Genomic DNA, 22,150 nt, shown 5'->3' on the forward strand with positions numbered 1-22,150 from the left:
ACCTGCTGAATACCACCTCTGGTCTATATGGTTGCTGAGGATATCAATTTGCTAGCACATATGTACAATACGTATGTACGTATTTTTCTGAGGACCCTTTATAATGAACAGGAAGCTGTTGTAGGAAATGAATTTACAACTGAACATTTTATCATTTACAAACAACAGCGCTGGGAGTACAGTGGGTTAAAGAAGAGTCAATCAATTCCAGATCAAATAGTTTCCAACTGCTGCTTTTAAATGATTTGTAATAAGCCCCCCCTCCCCATCTGCTATCTAATCATCAACGAAGGGGCCAACCTAGCATGTATTAATGAGACCGGACTGGGTACAGAAAGGAAGGGTGGCCCTTTAAGAGATATACCCAGTTGGATTCCAGATAGGTCATCAGCCAAAACTCTGGGAGGGGTTAAGGTTTGGTGACTGTCATCTAGGAATCCCTTATGGCTTTTAGGTGTGCTGCCCTACAGGTCACCGGATGTGAGACCCTGTTTATGAAGTTGGGCTCTAAGGATTAGTTGGGAATGGTGCTATTGTACCAGCCTCCCTACTACACAGCAACCTGCTTGGCTGAGGAACATGAGACTGTTTTTTGGTTTGGTGGTGGAGTTCCCTAGACTTACACTCTTGGGGGATTTCAATCTGCCTTCTCTTGGAATAGGATCAGAAATGGCTTGGTAGTTCCTCCTGGACTCCCGGCTCCTGCTTGAAGAGCAAGAGGTTATCACCACTGAGAAGGCTTCATATTGGACTAGAAGACCTCCAAGGTCCCTTCCAACTCTGCTATTGTATTGTATTGTATTGTATTGTATTGTATTGTGCGCTAGTTACACCATTCCTGAATTTGGGGTGTGTGTGTGTCATAGTTACTCATGCCATAGTCAGCTCCCAATTGGATGACTGTGATGTGTTGTACCTGGGTCTGCCCTTGAAAAGTATCTGGAAGCTTCAGCTGTGCTTTAAGACCTTCAGAAAGGTAGGCAGGATTGAAGCTGCTTAGATCTTGAGGGGAATGTTTTTTTCTAGGCAGGCAAAATGACAGAGAAGTCATGTCTCCCGACTCCTGCAAGATGACATTGCTTAAGAGATGGGATCTGGAGCGCTCTGACCTTGTCAGATCTTATTGGTTGGGCAAAAATGATTTGAGATCAACAGTCCTGCAAATAACATGGTCTCGTAAACTAGCTTCTTGAATATAATTCCAATTTACTCATTTGCATCCCTATTTGTTTTATTTAAAATATGTTTAGTCTGCCCATTATCCAGCAGATCCCTTCTGTAAACACTTTCAGTTATCCAGCATACACTGGGGAAATCCTATTGTAATCCCCTTACATGGGAGAAAGTACAACTGAAATCAACAGAGGAAACGTTGCAGTAAACAAACCATGATACCAGTGTGGTTTCTGGCCTATCGAAGATCGGTTAGTATTTTCAAAAAAATAGCATTAATTATGCATTTAGAGAAAGCGGGAGTTCTGAGTTTTCTGGGAACATTTTTTCCAGAAGATTAAAATGGTGAAAATTCATCAATAAACCTTTTTAAAAACCATATACGCACGTATCACAAAGATGTAGAGTAGCTTTTCCCAACCTAAAAAAAATCTAGAACCCTCTTCAGGCGTTTTGGGGCACAACTTGATACTGGGTGGGAATTATGGGAATCAAAGTCCAACACATCTGAAGGGCACCAAGGTAGAGAAGGCAACACTGTTAATTTGTAACCTCTGGTTACAACTTAACAGTGTGTTTTGCTTTTTCCTGGGTCTCTTTTATTCATTTCTTGTGTATTTGTGTGTGCCTAGCTGGATTGCAAATTTATTTGTGTACGGATGTATCGAACCTAATGTTTTAAAATAAGAATGCACATGAAAACTGTCCCAGTCCATGATTGGACTGAGCATAGTCATCTACCTATGCAGTTTTATCCAGCACAATCCACCCAACTACAGACCCTCCGGATATACTGAGTTACAACTCACATCATTTATAGCCAACAGAGAAGATACCTTCTTGGGAAAATCTTACAGAGCACATTTATGCCACTTCTAATGATGCCTTGGGGACACTATGTAATCAATGATACCTTGGGGGCATTATGTCTGATATGTCAGTCATTTGTCAGATTATAAACTAAAACATTTCAGCTAGTTACTGGAGATATATACTGCGTGCATGCATTTTTATTAAAACATCTTTGTGCCACATGTTTTTAGGAGTCTGTGCACGGACTCATATAGGCATATGTACCATTCGTTTTTCCTGTTTTTGAATGCAATTTGCTCTTGACTTATCCGTTTGTGCCAATTACTTCATTTTCACAAGATAATAGAATTACACGGTCGGAGGGGAGATCTGCTATTCCAGCCCTGCCTATTTGTCATCTCCAATGGCTATCGAATCTTTGCTTGAAAGCCTCCAGTGACTGAATCCCAGGACTACAGGAGAGAGGTCGTTCCACTGCTTGACACCATAATTCTCAGTCAGAAAATTCCTCATTTTGAGTAAAAATTTCCCTCCTAAAGCTTTTACGCATTTTCCTGCCTTTCTACCCTTAGGTCCTATGGAAAATAAATCCACACCTTGTTCCCTTAAATAGACCCTCAAATATCAGAAAAGTGCTTTTATGTTCCCCGTTATTCTACTCTTACTTGGATTAAACAGCAATGGCTGTTTATTTGTGGCTCCTGCAAATAGATCATCTACATGGCCACAGCCAGAACTTGTTAAAGTTCTTTTTTTAAAAAAGAATTTTATTGGTTTTTAAACATTTATAGGGAAAGGTAAAAAAGGTACATAGAAAATTTTGGCAGCTCCCGTGCTAGTGGTAGAAATCCCCCCAAATCTCACAATTTTTACAATGTTAAAAATAACGTATAAAAGATAAGCATAAACAGAATTTTGTTTTACATTATATCAACCATATGTTCAATCATCTCTTTCTTTGTCACTTTCTAGTATATCAACAATTACCATAGTATTTCAAATACATTTATTTTTGTGACCTGAGCCTTTTTGATATTGCTCCCTCCTCCCTGTCCCCAGATGGAGCCACAGCCCCCCCTTCATATCTTGCACATTACTACCTTTTTTACCACCTCCCCTATTTTCGTCCTCTAGAACAGAACTATGCTTTTTAATGAAGGCTTCTGCCTCCTCCACTGTATTAATTCTAATTCTATTTCCCTCCCAAAAAATCAACATTCCCTCTGGCAATAACCATCTAAACCAAACTCCTTTATTGTATAATTTCTTTGATAAGGAGAAATACTTCCTCCTTTTTTCCCTTATTTTTTTCGGAATTTGCTTAAGAATGGTAATTTCTTTATCTTTATATTTTAATGGTCCCTCCCTTTGGGCCCCTAGCACCTCATCCCTCGTGGTCCTCCTAAGAAACTTAACATGTACCTCCCTTGGAACATTGTGTGTTCTAGCATATGCTGAATTAATCCTGTAAACCAGATCCATATCCCACCGCAACTGTTCTTTATTTCTCTTAATATATTCTGCTAAAATTGTACTCATAATATCCTTAAGACCTTCATTTTCTGTCTCTGGTAGGTTCTGGAATCTGAGAAAAAAGGACATTCTTTCAAGTTCTATTTTTGCCATAAAATTTTCTAGTTCTAAATTTCCCTTCCGGACTGCCTTAACCTCTTCCCCCAATCCAGCTGCCCCCTCCTCCAACACCCCAATTCTTTGTTTGTTTTCTGTTATATGATGTTGTACACCTCTGAGTTCATCTTTGAGATCTGTCACCTCTTTTTTCAACTCATTTTGACCCCCCATAATTTCCTGAAACATTTGGTTAATAGATAGTTCTTTTGAGCTCTCTCCAGTCCCTTCTTGTTGTAACAATGAAGTAATTTTTGTCTGCTGCATGCTTGGACTGGAGGTGGCAGAAGCAGGAGCCGAAAATGACTTCCCGTTGGTGGTTTTTTGGGCCCCATTTATCTGCGTTCAGGGATGTTAAATCTTTTACAAAGAAAATGGCGTCAGAGGAGCGTGCAGCTGTGCTGGTCCAAGGTGGCAGGCAAATCCAAAAGTGAAAAGTTAGTTTTCCTTCACAGTTCCAAGGCACGGAGGTACACCAGAAAGAGGAAAAGTCAAATAGTCAAAATTAATCAGGAAGCCCACATAACAGGAGAGGTTCAGAGCACCTTGAGAGGGGGTAATAAGACAATTACCAGAGATTTTTTTTCCAAAGGTAGTTTCAAAAGGCAGGCTTCATTTATAAGTACAAAGACGAAGACGGAGGGGCGCCATCTTGGCTCCTCCTTTCGCAGGGAGAAGAAGAAGGAGTTCCATAAAGTTTTTTCCTTTTAAGAAAACAGCTCAGCAATCACCTCTTGCAGCTGTGATATCAATCTTACTCACATAGTTAGTACAAGTGGCATGTCAGCCTTTATTCTCTCTCTATTCCTATAGAGAGAGAGATAGTTCAAATGCCGCTTTGTCTGAGGGGGGGGGGTAAAGAGAGAGAAACAGCCCCCTCTAATCTTCCAGTTTCAAATGGATTGAACAAAAACTTACAATAGTCTGCTGCTTATCTATTAATGATGATTAAGGAGGTTAGGACAGATCTCTCCCCACCGGCACTTCAGCCGCTCTTCTTTCGCTTAACTCTTTCCTTCCGGAGCCCATTTGGTGAAAGGGCAGACAGCCAGCAGCTGTTTCATGCCCCCCTCGGCTCCCCGGCTCCTGGGGCGAGGCTGAAAACACCCCCACCGGCTGCCACCGAGTCTGGGGGATTCCAACAAGCCGCCCTGCGGCAGGAGACCCCTCCAGGGCCCCCTGTGCTCCTGAAAGGAGGCCACCAGGGAGACGAGCAGCGGACAACACGTCCGTCACCTACAGGAACCGGAAGTGATCTCCGAAAAACCCACGTGGGGAGTCAGTTCAGATATGCTGGATTGAATTCACACCATACATGAAACCTGAAATCCGGATTAACAAACCATAAGCACTGGACTAGAGGCGGTATTCAGTCAGTTCAGACCGGTTCAGGCGAATTGGTAGTGGAAATTGTGTGTGGGCCTGCCCACCCGCCTCGGCGCTATGGCATTCTATTTAGCCACGTTTTTGAGGCCGGGTGCATGTATGGACCGTGCGCAGGCGGCAAACCAGTGGTAAAAATAAGTCAAGTCCACTACTGTACGGGACTCACTTAAAATATTATTCCAAAACAAATGAAAATGATGGCTTGACTCACATGGAACATTCCTGGAGAATGGCTGGGTTTTTAGGCTTGCAGAACTACAAACTCTTAACCCTCTTCTGCAGAAAGAGAAATGTCAGGTGCTTCTCTCATGTGGAACAAAACTCAGGATTTTAAAGCTATGATGTGCTAAATAAGCCATCATGACCTGATTCATAACAGAGAGCCAGTTTTGTGTAATGGCAAAGGAGACCGAGTCTTAGTCCAGTGAAAGCCGGCTGGGTAGCTTTGAGCCAGTCTGTCTCTTTCAACCCACTTCACAGGGTTGTTGTTGTAGAAAGCTTTTTAGGTGCAGTATGTTTGCTGCCTAGAGTTGATTAGATTGATAACATCTAATAATAATCATTAACATTCACTTACCAATCAAGGTAAGATAAATGAATCCAACTTCCGCTTAGCGCACATCTGTGAACGGAAGGACCAATGGCTTGTCCATCCAGTGAAAGAAATTTCAAAGGCTCATCATATCTCAACCCCTTGAATAAGATACACAATGAAGGGAATCTCATCCCCCCCCCCCCCACTGTCAGAGAGAAGGTTGTTTAGGTTGTACCCTCCTTGTGATCACAGCTTCTTGCTAACTAAAAAGGTTATAAAGAGTTGGTTGGCAATAGACTGGCCCATAACCAGGCTGACCACACTTTCCCGGTTACCCAAGGTTCATTTCTGATCACACCCAACGGGTCACCTGACCTCTCCTCATCCTCTCTTTGTGGCAGGACTCTCTTGGCTTAAGGAGGAAAAATCGTCTTTGGGAAGATTGGTGGTGGTGGTGGTGGTAGCTTAAATTTAGGGCTGGGGATCAGGACGGCACTATCGTGAATAAATGGGTTGGCAAGACGGAGGGGAAACTGGCGAAAGCGCCCCCAGACTTTCCATTTGCAGATTTCTTCAAATATTTAATAACGGTTGGCTTTAAAAAAAAACAACAACGGCAATTCCCAGGTGGTCAAAACTGGAAGGAAGAGGGAGCCTCTGAGCATACGCAGCATGCCCCCCTTTCCCCCTCCGCCCTGGGTAACAAACCCCTGCCTGCCCCCTCCCTTCCCACCGGGAGATAAAAGACGAAGGCGTCTTTCAGGTGCGAAAGAGGGCGTGTCAAGCCTTCCGAGAAGGGGAGGGAAGCCCCCGCTGAGTCTCGACCCTCCGCTCTTCTTTCCCTAGCGCGACCGCTTCCTTTGAAGGAAGGGAAGCCCCCCGCCTCGCAGCCCCGTCCGCCTAGCACACCCGGTACAGCACGGCTGTATGCGGATCTCCTTCCAGCCGCCGAAGGGTTAAGGCAGACGTCGGGGAGAATAACGCGCGCGCGCTCTCTCTCACACACACACCGAGACACCACACCATACGCTGGAGGTGTGCAGCCGACAGCCACGCTACGGTACAGCCGGTCTCTGCGTGTATGTGTGTGTGCGCGCGCGAAAGCGGGAGACATAACACAGACAAGCAGGCACCGCGGCGAGGGGATGAAGAGCCGTCAGGGGCAGGACGCGAGGAGGTAAACAAACAATAACCGCACCCCCCCTACACACACACAAAACACACACACACACCCTCCCTCCTTCCCTCCCACCGCCTTCAGTCTCCGGCCGCCTTCTATCCTGTCCTCCCCGATCCCCCGCCTCGTTTCGTTTGCCTGATCGAAACCCCGAGGAGGGGTGGATTTTCCTCGGCCGGAGCCCACCCAGCGCCCTCAAGATGAGGTCGAAGAAAGCTCCCTTCCCCGATTGGAGATTGGGTCGGTGCTGGGAGTGAAGATCCTCGGCCGGCCGCCGGCTGCTACACGCACACACAACACACACACACACAAACACACACGCCTCTTCTTTTCTTCTGCCCAGCCGAGCTCTGGATGGCAGAAAAATCAGACTCAACTCGCTTAACCAGAGGGGGACAAAAAAAAAATCGCCGCCGTCTTGGGGAGAAGCGAATGGTAAGGAATCCCTCCCGGGATTTGGGCAGAGACAACGGGGAATCTTGGGCGGCGGGAGGGTGTCTGCTCCTATTGTAGTTTGCAGCCCTCCCACCTTAAAAGTTTGCAAGGGGGGGAGCGAAAAGAGGGAGGGTGTGTGTTTTAGCCCTTGGTCCGGTCCTATATCCATGCTCTTGGGGCCTGGGGAGATGGGGGAGGAGATTGAAACTACACAAAAGGGGCAGAATTGGGCTGGGGGACCTTTGGCCTCCATAGGAATTTGCTAGCTTTGAGTCAAGCTTTGAAGGAAGCTTTGAAGGAGTGAGTGGGGCGAGGGGAGGGTCAGGGAACAGGAAAGGGCTTGGATTAAGCCCTTTTTATTTTCATTTTAAAGCAGATAATCAGGGCAATGCATGGTGTATTTCTGTAAAGTACCCTTTTTTTTGCCCCTGATGTTCCCATTTTACAGATGAGACCTTGGCAAAAGAAAGACAGGAATTTGCTGGGCACTTCTGGAATCCACAGCAAGGTTGTGGCCCAGAAAGGCCTATTTCAATGCAGCAGGGAATGTCCAGAGGGTGGGAAAGGGGCAGCATGCAAACTCGGGGGAGGGGGGGAGTATTTAACTTTTCCTTCCTCTGCAGGCCAGCCCTCTCAAATTGTGCTCCAGCACCATTCCAGTCTTTTGCAGGGCAGACCAGCATCTCGCATTTCACAATGACAATTTTGTGAGCTTCTGAATGGATATAATATAAGGGCAAGTTGGCTTTGCTTTCTCACAGGGAAGCACCTCCAAAGGATTTACCCTCCGGAATCAACAGAGGGCAGAGACTTCATTAGAGAGACAGGTGACACTTTGGGTGACTTTGAGGGTTCTCTGAAGTAGATTCTGTAGGTAACCTCTTTCCCTGCTTCCTCCAGTACAGAGCTGTGGCTCGGTCTGGGCTAATAGCTCTCTGGCATGAGCTACCTTGAACCCCAGAGCTTGAGTGAAAAAGCATGCCATAAATAGCTTTTCACTTTCACACTTGGAAACAACCCAGTGGAGAAGGAAATCCCACCAATGAACATTCACACTCTCCTTACCTGAGATGTGTCTACCTTTTTGGAAGTCTTTTGGTGCTATTTGGGGGAGAAAATCTCTTTAGAAACAAACTTCAACGAGCAGTGGCAGTTTGTTCACTGGAAGCAGTGACTCCGAATGCCTTATGCAAGATACTGATTGTGTGTGTTATTTTACTTCAAATGATCTTAGGAGGAAGCTTTTTGGATTATTACAGGTGCATTAACTTTATTTCAAAATAAATGAGCCATGTGCTGTGTTTGGGAGGCTGTTCTGTCCATTTGGCTGTAAAGGCCCTTGAACATCTGTCCCAAAGGAAATGCCACTGACCCTGATGCCAAATCTGTGACATACACACTCGCAGACAGACAAAAGCCATCTCCTATCGCAGGATAAACAGGAACCAATTAAACACTGAGTGAGTGAAACAAAACAGAAATCGGTAGGAGAGGCATTCCAGCCTGATATCAGGGGCAAAACAATGGGACGCTGTGGGTCCAAAGCTTACGTATCAGAAGGGTAAAAAGCCTAGTTGAAAAGGAGTATTCCTTGTCTTTGCTTCCTATTAGTTCGATGTCTAGCAGGATTAATGGCTGTCTCTGCTGGAAATTCAAACTTCTGAGAGCTCTTTCTAATCGCAAAGTGTTAGATCTGGGTAACGAGAGACAGACTGCGGACACGAAGTGACTTAATAGCTCTTTATTAGTGATAGTAGTGATCCAGCTTGTTCGGTAGTCGGAGGGTTCCCCTTTTATAGGGATTGGGTACGCCCCTCGACCAATCAGAGGGATACCTGTTTCCCGCTGTAGGAGCGGACCAGAGGGAAGACTTTCCCCGATATATGTTAATATCTAACATCCCTCCCCTCCTAGATGGGACGTTGCGGTAGGTAACATAATCCTTTAAGTAGGTGGGTGTTTGTCTTGCTCGGGAGGAACGTCGTAGTTCGGGTTGGCTTGAAGTGGTTGCAGGACTGGTTGTGGGTTGGTTTGAAGTAGTTGCAGGATCGGGTGCTTTTTCTATTTCCCGTTCTGGAGGTCTTGTGCCTTCGTTGCTCGGGCGTTCAGGAGTTTGTTCGGTTGCGTTGTCTGGGGGTTGCTCTGCTACGTGCGTGTAGTCCTGTTCTACGCTTGGCTCGCCGGCGTCGTTGTTTCCTATGATGGGGTTTTCTTGTGGCTGACTTTCCGTAGACAGGAAACTTTCGTCTTCATTTCGAAGGTTGGAGTGTGCTAGGCGACCCCGTAGTTGATCGATGTGCCTTTTCCAATTCCGCCCATCTTCTAGCTCTAGCAAATACGATCGTGGACCCGTGATGCCAATGACCTTTGCCGGCATCCACAATGTTCCCCCCGTGTAGTTGTGAGCGTATACTGAATCCCCTACCCTGAAAGATCGGATCTTACTTGTAGAGTCTGGGGGAGCCGTGGCAGAGTAATTCGGGTGGAGCCGGTCTAGGTGAGACCGTAGTCGACGACCCATGAGTAGTTCAGCGGGGCTCCTACCCGTCGATGCGCTCGGGGTAATGTGTTGAATGAGGAGGTAATGGTCAATGCGTGTTTGCCAATCACCTGGACCCATCCTGGCGAGGGCCTCTTTTGCGAATCGCACCATTCTCTCCGCCTGTCCGTTTGATGCTGGATGGAATGGCGCGATGAGGGCATGCCGGATTCCCAACCCTGCTAAAAATGTTTCAAAGTGCATGGCCGTGAATTGGGGCCCGTTATCGGATACGAGGAGATCTGGCAGGCCATGGGTGGCGAAGAGTCGCCGTAGAACCTTTACGACTGCCTCTGCCGTGGTTGAAGTCATTAGGACTACATCTAGCCATTTTGAGTATGCATCTACCACTATAAAAAAAGTCTGACCTTGGAATGGCCCTGCGAAGTCGATGTGTATTCGCGACCAGGGTGCTTTGGGTTTCTCCCATTCTGTGGCGGGCGCTTCCGGGGGTGCTGGTCTCGATTCCTGGCATGGGTCACAAGTGGCCACCCACTCCTCTATTTCTTTGTCCATGTTTGGCCACCACACGTAACTTCTTGCTAACGCCTTCATTCTAACAATCCCCGGATGACCCATATGTAAAGCATCTAGTACATTTTTACGTAAAGCATACGGAATAACAACTCGATCCCCCCACAACAAACATCCTTGTAATACTGAGAGCTCGTCCCGTTTTGACCAAAACATTTTGAATTCCGGGCCCACATTTCCCTTTGGCCACCCCCTCCAAACCCAAGTTTGAACTTGCTTTATTAAATTGTCTTTAGAGGAGAATCTTGCAACATCGTAGGAAGAAACCGGTCCTGAATCCAAACAGTCAATGAGCAATACCGGTACTTCTGGAGTGGGGTCTGGCAGAATGTCAGGTAATGGGAAACGGCTGAGTGCGTCTGCGTGTCCAAGAGTGGAGCCCGGTCGATGTATCAATTTGTATGAATACGCAGCCAGGAAAACAGTCCATCTGGTCATGCGAGGAGAAAGGGAGACCGGAGTGGGGCGGTTTCCCGCCAAAAGTCCCAACAGCGGTTTGTGATCTGTGATCAGTTCAAAATCACGTCCATAGAGGTATTCGTGGAAACGCTTTACTCCCGCGACGGCAGCCAGCGCTTCCCTGTCCATTTGGCTGTAATTCCTTTCGGCCGATGAAAGAGTCCTGGAGTAGAACGCGATGGGTGCTTCTTTTCCGTCGGGCATCCTGTGGCTGAGGACTGCTCCAACTCCGAAAGGTGATGCGTCGCAGGTCAATACCAGCGGTAGGGTCTGGCTGTATTGAACAAGCAGTGAGTCAGTGGTGAGCAGGCGCTTTACCCCGGCGAAAGCTGCAGCTTCTGATCGTCCCCATTTCCATGGTGCGTTCCTCTGGAGTAGACGGTGTAGTGGCTCAGCAACGGTCGCTTTCTGCCTCAGAAAAACGCTGTAGAAGTTAAGTAATCCGAGGAAGGCCTGCAACTCGGTCTGATTTCGTGGTGTGGGGGCGTCCTGGATCGCCTTAATTTTCTTTGAAGTGGGGTGTATTCCCTGACCATCGATTCTATAACCCAGGAATTCTACGCTGGGCACGTTAATTTGGCATTTTTCTTTTTTAAGGCGGAGACCCTTTTCTCTGATTCTGGCCAAAACAGATCTGACTCTTTTGTTTAATTGCTCCTCGTTTGCAGCTGACACCAAGATGTCGTCAAAATAGGGGACGACTCCTGGTATCCCTTGCAACAGTCGTTCCATGACGCTCTGGAACAGTCCTGGGGCAATGCTTACGCCAAATTGTAGCCGGTTGCATTTGAATGCTCCTCTATGCGTCACTATAGTTTGGGCCTCCGCTGTGGCGCTATCAACTGGCAGTTGCTGGTAAGCTTGTGCCATGTCTAACTTTGCAAATACCTTTCCTGGTCCCAACGAGTGCAATAAGTGTTGTACTACTGGCACAGGATATGCGCTCTGTTGTAGCGCGACATTAATTGTACACTTATAGTCCGCGCAGATGCGGACTGATCCGTCTGGCTTGACTGGGGTCACGATGGGCGTTTCCCAGCGCGCGTGATCTACCGGTTCAAGGATTCCTTGCTCCACTAACTTATCTATCTCTTTGTCTATTTTAGGGCGGAGTGCAAAAGGCACTCGTCTTGGTTTAAGTCGGATTGGCGCCACTTTGGGGTCTAAATTGAATGATATTGGTTTACCCACATACTTACCAAGACCGGGGCTGAACACGTCCTCGAATTCCTTAAAAATCTGTTCAGCGCTGCTGTTTCTTACGGCGTTGATCCCGGTGACTTCTAACCCCAGGGCTTCAAACCAATCAAGCCCCAGAAGGTTCTGCAATGGCGCGCTGGCGATGGTCACGGGCAGCTGGGCTTCGATGTCCTTGAAACGGATGTGGAATGTGCCTTGGCCCACGATGGGGACTTGGTTCCCCTGGTAGTCTCGTAGCAGGACGTCTGGGGCGTGTAGTTGGCTCTTTCTGAGGCTAGGGATAGCCTGCTTCATGGATGCCCATGAAATGATCGTCAGGGTTGATCCTGTGTCAACTTCTAGCTCGCAGGGTGAGCCCTCCAAGAGGACTGTGACTCTCAGCCTTTTTGGCCGCTTAGGGCGGACCTGATGTATTGTGGTGAGATACGTTCGCAACTCCTCTCTCTGGGTCAACTCTATCTCACCGTCAACATCCTGAAAATACTCTCGTTGAGCGTCTTGATAGAACGCTCTTTCAGCTCTTTGTGTGTATTCTCTCTGGGGATACGCTCGCTCACTTTCTTGTGAGTAATCTCTCTGGGAATACGCTCGTTCAGCTCTTTGGAAATTTTCTCTCTGGGTAAACACTTGTGGATTTCTCTCTGGGCGCCCTTTTTGGTTTCGCCAAGCCCCTGGGTTGGGCTTCTGTTGGCGGTACATGGGTGGCTGCCGTGAGGCAGGGACTCCGCTCCGGCACACTCGTGCGATGTGCCCAAGTTTGTTGCAGTGCGAACAAACAACGTTCCTGAACCTGCAAGTAGACCTGGGGTGATTCCCTCCGCAGCTTGCGCAGGGCGGCAAACGGGATCCGGGTCTCCCCCCAGGCCTCAAGTGACTGCTCTGCATTAGGTGACTGTCCTCGAACTCGGGATTCTCGTAGTCGGGGCTTGTGTCCTCATAGTGAACTCTGGTTTGTCTCGGTGCTGGCTGGTATGCGCTGGCCCCTCGTTGTATGGTCACCGCTGATTTCTCCGCTGATTCTGACGCTCTTGCTTCGTTTAACGCTGCCTGTAGGGTTAAATTCGGGTTTGCCAACATCTTCTTTTGCAACGAAATGTCTCTTACCCCACAGATGAGCCGCTCTAAGATGTGCTCTTCCAAATCTCTGTATTCGCAGTGAGCTGCTGCTTTTCGTAGGGCTGCAACATATTGATTGATTGATTCTCCCGCCTTCTGAGTCCTCATGTTGAATTCCTTGCGGCAGACATGGCGGGAAGGTTTTGGCGCGTAATGAGTTTGCAGAGTTTGTTGCAACGTCGTCCACGATACTGCCTGTATTGGAGTAGGCGCAGTGAGGTCTCTGGCCGTATTGAAGACTTCCTTCCCGCAGTAGCCGAGGAAGATGTTTTTCTTCCTCGCATCGGTGATCCCCGTGTATTCGTTTGCTTCGAGGAAACACTCGAAACGAATCATGAAAGCTTCCCATTCGTCGTTTTCTGGGTCGAAAGGAGCGGGGGGAGCATGCATCGCCATCTTCTCAGTTTGAATTTGCCGCGCTTCGGTGATCTGAGATGGCTGTCGGAATTGCTGCCGAATTCCTGGGCTGGATCAAATCCGGAGATTCTGGAGTAGCGTTCTTCGTCCTATCTGTCTCTCAATCCCACCCTCGTCGCCAATGTTAGATCTGGGTAACGAGAGACAGACTGCGGACACGAAGTGACTTAATAGCTCTTTATTAGTGATAGTAGTGATCCAGCTTGTTCGGTAGTCGGAGGGTTCCCCTTTTATAGGGATTGGGTACGCCCCTCGACCAATCAGAGGGATACCTGTTTCCCGCTGTAGGAGCGGACCAGAGGGAAGACTTTCCCCGATATATGTTAATATCTAACACAAAGCAATAGCTGGCCCAGTGCATGCGAACAAGGAATACATTCTTGCTACACTGACCTAGTTTGGTGTATCCTTCCCACTCTTCCTTGTACCCCCCAAGTGGCTTAACTAGAAGAAGCTGTGAGAACTGGGAAGGAAACAGAGTAATTGCTTCACCCTATTACATCAAATCAAACCAAGAATCTTGAGCATTTGCAGGAGGACCAATATATCACAGCATAAATTGGGTCCTCAGCTGAGAAGCATCTGCAACTCAAAATAGGTTCTCCAAGGTCCAAAAGGGGATTAGAAGCAGTGATGTTGTCAGCGTAAGACTTTCAGTAGAAGCATAGATTCTGCTCCGTATAATATGTGAAGCCTCAGCAGATCTCTTGGAAACAAGACACACACCATTGTATCTAAAAATGGGAAGGGAGAGAATCTAACAAGGTCTATAGATGTATATAATCTTTCTATGATTTTTTTCATAAAATTATTAACTATCCCACAGGAAGGCACTTCAAAACAGGAGGTCCAAATTGAAAAAAAAAGCAGGGGACCTGTTTTTTTTTTTTTGTGCCACGATAGCCAATTCCTTACAGGACTGCTCTGTTCCTCTAAAGAAGTCAGGGAAGGAGGAAATAATTTGCAACAGTTTAGTGACTATTTGATATTTATTTGCTTTGGGGGGAGTGCTGTGAGTTTGGGATAGGGTCCAAATCAAAGGATGCTGCAGTCAACCTGCCATCTGTCACCTTGAACTTACTGGCTGAAAAAGTATTATTAACAGGGAATTTTTTAAATGTACCAAAAAGAGCAAGATGAATTGAGCAGAAATTTTCCTGCAATCACATCGATGATTTTTGTTTCTTTTTAAGAGGGGAAGTCTGTCTCAGGACGTAGGATCTGACATTCTGTTGGTTTTCACACGCTGATCTCTGTGACAGTATTGGGTATTTACCCATTGTATTTTTTGTGCAAAGTGGAGATTTCCAGACTCCAAATCCACATTCCTTCATCCACCCTTTCCTTCTTTTCCCTTTCCAAAGTCTCCTGCGTTACAAGAGGGTTGGATGGGGCTGAGAACCAGGAATCCCGGAGCTCTTGAAAGAGAAAGGAGATCTGGCCGTTGAGTAGATTAGAAACTGGACTTTTGCCTTGCTGTGAGAAAGGATTTAAGGAGTTAAGCCCTCCAACTCTGTCAGCAGGGAGCTTAGCCCAGCTCAGTCCAGCTCCTGGGAGGGCCCAAGGCAAATTATCCTAGAAGGGTCAGGTGCTCTTCTTTCTCTTGCCAACTTTCTAATCCCCACCTTCTGTGGAGAGAGAGAGAGGAATGAATGGGAAGCAGGCCCGGGACTAGGAGATGGAAAAGCTTTCAGCTGCCTTAATCTGTTCTCCCCTCCAGTCACAGAGAGGGGAGAAATCTAATAGCCCAAATATTCTGCTGAAAAAAATCCTCAGATGTACAAGTCTGGGGAGAGATGGTTTCTCTCTCTCTCTCTCTCTCTTTTTTTTTTTTTGGCACTACTCCTTACTCTCCTGCATAGTTGCCAGAAGTGGGTTTCACACAGTTGTGGGATTCAGCCAGTTCACACCACTTCGGGAGCAGTTTGGTGAACTGGTTGTTGGAAGAAATCATTAGGGCAGAGAATTGGTTGTTAAGTTATTTGAATCCCACCACTGGTTTCACATAATTTTACCGCTGGTTCACCGCGCACTGAAAATGTGAGCGTGCGTATGCCTTTTACACATGCGTGGGGCCTTCCATGCATGCGCTTTGCTCACACACGCAGCTTGCATGCATGCACGCAGCTTAGGAAATGTGGCTAAATAGGACAGCATAACGCCAGGGCGGTTGAGCTGCCCTACCCACAAGTCACCACTAACGGTTCACCAGAACCAGTCCGAACTGGCTGAATACAACCACTGATAGTTGCAAATAATCAAATCACGTCTGGGCATCCCAAAAAGGTGGGAGAAGGGAAGGCTGACATTTCACCAAAATTGTTGGATGAAAAATATAGCTGGAGTGGGAGCTGTGGGAGGGGATCTACATCTCTGCATACTTGATTTCTGGTTTATTGTTAATGTAGTCCACCTTCTCTTAAGAGATATAGATGTTATATTATGTCATGCCCTCATATCTAAATGTTTACAATTCACGAGGATGGGTGGGGGGGGGTTCTTTATTTTTTACACAGAGTTTATCTTATATGGTGTTGTTATGGTAGACGTTTACCAGAAAGGTAAGCCGGTGATTGGGTTAAAATGGCGTTTGATTTGGCAAGATTTTTTAATCTCCTGTCTAGTAGGGGTAACATTAATTTCTTTTAAAATATTACAAGTATTGTACTTTCCTTGGGTCCTACCTATATGGCCAAGTTTATTACTGTAATTAAAAGTGCTTTGAGAGTAGAGCAATCAACATTTTTGACTCTTCGTTGTGGAAAATATGGATTGGGCGAGGGACAAAATTGAATTTGTATACAGTTGGTCCTCAACGTACAACCACACCATTTCTGATGCTTAGCAAAACATTCGTTAACTGAGTTTTGCCTCACTTTACTATTTTTCTGGCCACATTTGTTAAGTGAATCGCTACAGTTAAATTAGTAATACAGTTGTTGAGTGACTTTGGCTTCCTCCATTGACTCTGCTTGTCAGCAGATTACAAAGGGGGATCCCATGACCCAGGGACATTGCAACCGTCATAAATAAGAGTCAGTTGCCAAGCATCTGAATTTTGGTCGCATGACCATGGGGATGCTTCAATGGTCATAAGTGTGAAAAACGATTGTAGCTCAACTTTTTTCAGTGCTGTTGTCACTTTGAATGGCCACTAAAGGAACTGTTATAACTTGAGGACTCCCTGTACATGTCTAGCAAGACTTAAAGGACTTGCTTGATTCTTTAAAACAACCCCTTGAAAAATGGTGCTGTTTTCAAGTTAAATTATACTAGCTTCATTGAATATCTTGAAAAAGCCCATTTTTGTACTTCTGGGAAGAATATAAGAGGCTCAAGGCAATCACTTTGCTCTTTTAAACCTCCTGAAACATTCATGCTCCTTTCCATTCCTGTTGTATCATTAATTCACTTATTTTCTGAGGGCCAGAAATGAAGCACCCCGTGGCTCCTGGAAACGGCTAAGAGCATCATCCAACTGCAAGAAATTTGCCAAAGCGCAGACATTTCTTTGGTACTTATTTTGCTTTGAACAGGACATTTTGACTAATAATCTCAGATTATTGGATACAAATCAGCGTACAGCTAGAGACTTATCAATACAGGTAATCCTCAATTTACGATCACAATTGAACCCCAATTTTCCGTTGCTAGGTGAAACTTTTGTTAAGCGAGTTTTGCTTCATTTTACAATCTTTCTTGCCATAGAAATTAAGTGTATCGTTGTAGTTGCTAAACGAGTGACATGGTTTTTCAGTGAATCTGGCTTCCCCATTGACTTTGCTTGCCAGAAGTTCGCCAAAGGGGATCACAGGACCCCAGAATACTGCAGCCATCATAAATATGAGTTCAGCTGTCAATCGTCTGAATTTTGATCATACGATCATGGGGATGCTGCAATGGTTGTAACTGTGCAAAATGGTCATAAGTCACATTTTTAGTGTCATAACGTCAAACAGTCACTAAATGAATTGTTGTAAATCGAGGACTGTATTGGTATAAGACCAGGTCTGTTATTCAGGGTAGGGAAAATGATCAGTTTTGAGCTCATTCATTTCTCACACCTTATAGTTGTTTGAGTCGGCTTCTGCACCGAGTTTCATTTTTTTTCTTTAAAAAGTCACTACTCAAATTTAAACATGTAATTCTTCTAATGTTTGGCTTTCTGCGTGCAATCTTGTCTGATAATGTATTTTCGCATGCAATTTCCCTAGAATGCCCTTTCCCACACGATAGCTGCCGCAATATATGCTTTTCCCTCTCTCACAGGCATTTTTGTAAATATTATTTTATGGGAGAATTACGGAACTCAGCATGGTACAAATGTCAAAGTATAGCCGGGCTGTAGTCTGCCTTGTGTGGGAAGTATTGAAATAGCTATGTTCACCAAATTAATTCTTTTTTTTTTTAAACTTGCTGAGAAGATTTTTATAAAAATAAATGCAGTGACTTTAAAACAAAATGTAATGAAATAAGGTTAAGAAGGGTCAACTATATCCATAGTTACCTCTTCTGTGTAGAAATGTTTTTTTTTTTTTCTGTCAGGGCGACCTGGTCTACCCAAATAAGAGAAGGAGCATACTCTTTCCCTTTCGCCTTTCAGCCCCAATCCAGGAGCCTTCGCAGGCAGTCGCTTTCACAACAAACGATTTTGTGTCAGTAAATATAAATGTAACACTCTTCTGTGTAGCTAATTCCTTTTTTTGCGATGGGCATATACCATATTTTTCGTAGTATAAGACACACCTTTTTCCCCTCAAAAAGAGGCTGACAAACTGGGTGTGTCTTAACACTGAATACAGCACTTTTTGCCTTCCGAAACCCCATCCCCTTTGCAAAAATGGCAGTGCATAGCCTTTAGAAGGCTTCCAGAGTGCTCCTGGGGGCTGGGGAGGGCAGAAATGAGTGACAAATGAGCCCTTTTAGCTCAATTTTGCCTCTCCCCAAGCCCCTTGGAGCACTCTTCAAGCCTCCTAAAGGCTATTCATGCCTTTAAAAAAAACAGGCCCATTTTTGCGAAAAATGGGCCGTTTTTGGGAGGTCTGCAGAGTGCAAAAACTTTTTAAAAAAATTTGCCTCTTCAAAATCTTGTGCACCTTATACTCCGTGCGTCTTACATTCCGAAAAATACGGTATATATCTTTGAATATGGATAAAATGCAGAGCCTTAATTGGCAAAGCTTTCTACTTGATGGTGTGTGTGTGTGTGTGTGTGTGTTACTGTGGGTAGGTGCTATGGAGCTCAGGCAGATCTGCAATGCCTACAGGTGGCTCTGCAGGGGCTGTGGGTGAGCCAGGCTGGACTGCGACTGAATGGGTGGTCCTGTGGACAGATATATGCTACAGAGTGCAAGTAGACAAGATGGCGGGTAGCTGCTGGGCCCTACAGGTATCCAGGTAGTCCTCGACTTACAACAGTTCATTTAGTGACCATTCTAAGTTACAACACCACTGAAAACTGACTTATGACCGTTTTTCACACTTGCAACCATTGTAGCGTCCCCATGGTCATGTGATCAAAATTTGGAGGCTTGCTAGCTGACTCATATTTTATGACGGTTGCAGTGTCTCGGGTTCATGTGATCTCCTTTTTGCAACCGCCTGACAAGCAAAGTCAATGGAGAAGCCACTCCATTTAACAACCGTGTTGCTAATGTAAGAACTGCAGTGATTCACTTAACAACTGTGGCAAGAAAAGTCATTAAAAAAGGGAAAAACTCAGTTAACAAACATTTCACTTAGTAAAAGAAATGTTGTGCTCAACTGTGGTCGTAAGTTGAAGGCTACATGTAGAGAGTGTGGATGGATGCTATGGAGTACAATATCTCTGGAACCCCTAAAGCTGTTGTGGGATTTCTCCAGGAGGGAAAGTTTGCAGGGGCAAACTTCCTTGCCAGCTTCCCCATAGATTTTGCTTATGGAAAGTCAGCAGGGCAGGTCACAAATGGAGATCATGTGACTGCAGGACACTGAAACCATCATAACTGTGAGCTGGTTTGCCAAGTGTCCAAATTGCAAGCACATGATGGGGCGGGGGGGTGCTGGAACAATGGATCTTCAAGGACCAGTCATAAGTACCACTCATTCAACAGTGTTATAAGTTTGAACAGTCGCTGAATGAGTGGTTGTAACCCAGGGACCACTTGTATTGTAGACTTTAGAGTGATAGGCATCAGATGAGGTAATTGGACATTAGCTTGGGTTCAGTTTGAAAGATCATGATGCAGAATATGCAGCTTTATAGGTGGGGTAAGTATACTTGAAGCTTTAGGCCAGGGGTGTTAAACTAAAGGCAGGGGTGGGCTGGATCTGGCCTGTGGTGCCTCTGCCAGGAAAAACAGAGCTTGGGAGGGCCATGTGCAGCCCTCCCGGGCTCCGTTTTCAGCCACGACAGCCTCCTGCAGCCCTCTGCCAGCGAAAATGGAGCTCGATGATCTCCGTTTTCGCTGGCAGACAGCTGCAGGAGGCTGTAACAACCAAAAGCAGAGCCCCGGCGGGCCACGTTTGGCCTCCCCGAACTCCGTTTTCACTGGCAGAGGGCTGCAGGAGGCCATTGTGGTCAAAAACAGAACCCGGGCAGGCCGTGCGCGACACACACACGCGGCTCTGTTTTTGCTGGCAGAGGTCTGCAGAAGGCCGTCGCTGCTAAACATGGAGCCTTGATGAATGACATTGAACTCACCATGCCCCATGGCCCCCCAAGGTCAAACAGAACCCTGATGCAGTCCTCAATAAAATTGAGTTTGACACCCCTGCTTTAGGCCCTGTGTCTATTTTGAAAATTCTCTGCAGGCGATTAATGTAGCTGTGTTTTTAGTGTATCCTTCCCTGTCACCTGCTTCTTACAAAAGAAGTAAGAGGATGTATTTAAAAAGTGGAAGAAGAAAAAGAGGAGTGTATCATCATGAAAACAGAATATTCGTCCCCATTACTTGGACTCACTTGTACCATTCCATAACGAAGTACCCTCTGTGGGATTTTAGCCCTTGGCAGAAAATTTCCTGACTTATGAGGAAGAGATCCTGAAAGCACTTTGCCTTTTGCTCCCTCTTGATAGCTACTGAGTCAGCAGCAGCTGTAGTATAGTTGTCTTGCACTGGTGACCTGCGAGCTCCTTGTTTCTTACTTTACACAATGCTTGTCTTTGTACCCAGGATGCGTAAGTGTGCTGTGACCATATGTCTGAAATTAGGAAGCAGCGAATGTATGGAAGCATTGTTAAGTTGCAGCTGTTTCTGAGATGGGTAGACAAAGTTGATAGTAGTATTATTCCTCTCCTAGACAAAATGATTCTAGACTAGAGGGATTTGTAATGTTGTGTTTTGTTTTTGTCTCTTTGGTGAGATCAAGGTAGCGTTTCTTAGATCAGGTAATGGATAGGCACACACAGGCTTAATAGTAACAACGGCTCTTTATTAAGTACAACAAGTGAGAACAATCCAGCAAAGGTCCTTTTATAGGGAGCTGTCAGAACCTTTGACCAATAGGATTAAACCTCTGTTCCCGCCGGAACAGAGGACCTTGGTGGAAACCACTGAAGTTAGAGCAAGTATCTAACAGCGTTGATGATCTTTCTTTCTCTAGAGACGGAGACTCACTGCTTTGCCGTCACTGGTGAAATTTATGATGAAGGCATTTGAGTTGGATCTCCCGTATCAGATCCAGCAATATGACTTAGCAACTGGCATCTCAACTGCTTTGGGTGTCAAAAAACCCATTGATTCCCCAAAAGGGCATTCAAACTCCCTGCCCTCCCCTGCATAAAAATGGCTACCATCTCACATACCGTATTTTTCGGAGTATAAGATCAGAATATAAGATGCATCAAGGTTTTGAAGGGAGAGAAAGAGAGAGAAATTAGGTAGGTAGGTAGGTAGGGAGGGAGAGATAGAGAGTAGTTAGGTAGGTAGGTAGAGGGATAGAGAGAGAGAGAAATAGAGAGAGATAGAGAAATACAGTAGGTAGGTATGGAGAGAGAGTGTGTGTGTAGGTAGGTAGGTAGAGGGATAGAGAGAGAGAAATAGAGAGAGAGAGAGAAATACAGTAGATAGGTAGGTGTTTCTGCTGGCACAGCACTTGATCAATGTAATTTTCATCAATCAGTTAAAGTTTATTAAATTGGGTTAATAAAGTTAAAGAGCTAATAAGAGTTAATAAGTTAAAGAGCTTTCGAAAAGGAAAAAAAAAGTTTTTGCACTCTGCAAACCTCCCAAACTATTTTTCGCGAAAACGGGCACGTTTCTTTTCCCAAAAAGGCATGAATAGCCTTGGGGGGGGGCTTGCAGAGTGCTCGGGGGGGGGCGGCAGAAACGAGCAAAAAATGGTCCGTTTTTCGCAAAAACGGGCCCGTGTTTTGTTAAAAAAAATTGCATGCATAGCCTTATGGAGGCTTATAGAGTGCTGCTGGGGGCTGCAGGGTGCAAAAAATGGCCAATTTTTTGCTCATTTCTGCCCTCCCCAGCCCCCAGAAGCTCTCTGAAAGCCTCCATAAGGGTATGCATGGCCATTTGGTGAAGGGGTGGGGCTCTGGGAGGCAAAAGATGCTGTATTTGGTGTATAAGACGCACCCAGATTTTCAGCCTCTTTTTTGAGGAAAAAAGGTGCGTCTTATATTCAAAAAAATAACGTAACTACAAAGCCTATAAAATTCAGCATTCATGCATGAAGTCTACATGATCTGGACATTCTTGTATGAGCTCTCCAGGAATCTGGTCGATCTGAGATGGTGGCTACTTTT

At 45.7% G+C, this 22,150-nt stretch overlaps 1 protein-coding gene across 2 annotated transcripts in view; it reads left to right on the forward strand.

Annotated features, from left to right (window-relative positions):
- The first annotated feature begins 6,368 nt into the window (after positions 1–6,368).
- Positions 6,369–22,150, forward strand: part of CCDC120 (coiled-coil domain containing 120) — a 52,857-nt gene continuing 37,075 nt past the window's right edge. For both annotated transcript variants that reach the window (XM_081939526.1, XM_081939528.1), the window contains exon 1: positions 6,369–7,148. The gene's annotated coding sequence lies outside the window, so the exon portion shown is untranslated. The remainder of the gene's footprint in view (positions 7,149–22,150) is intronic.

This window comes from Natrix helvetica (genome assembly GCF_964273705.1).
Source record: "Natrix helvetica genome assembly, chromosome: 1".
Taxonomy (NCBI): domain Eukaryota; kingdom Metazoa; phylum Chordata; class Lepidosauria; order Squamata; family Natricidae; genus Natrix; species Natrix helvetica.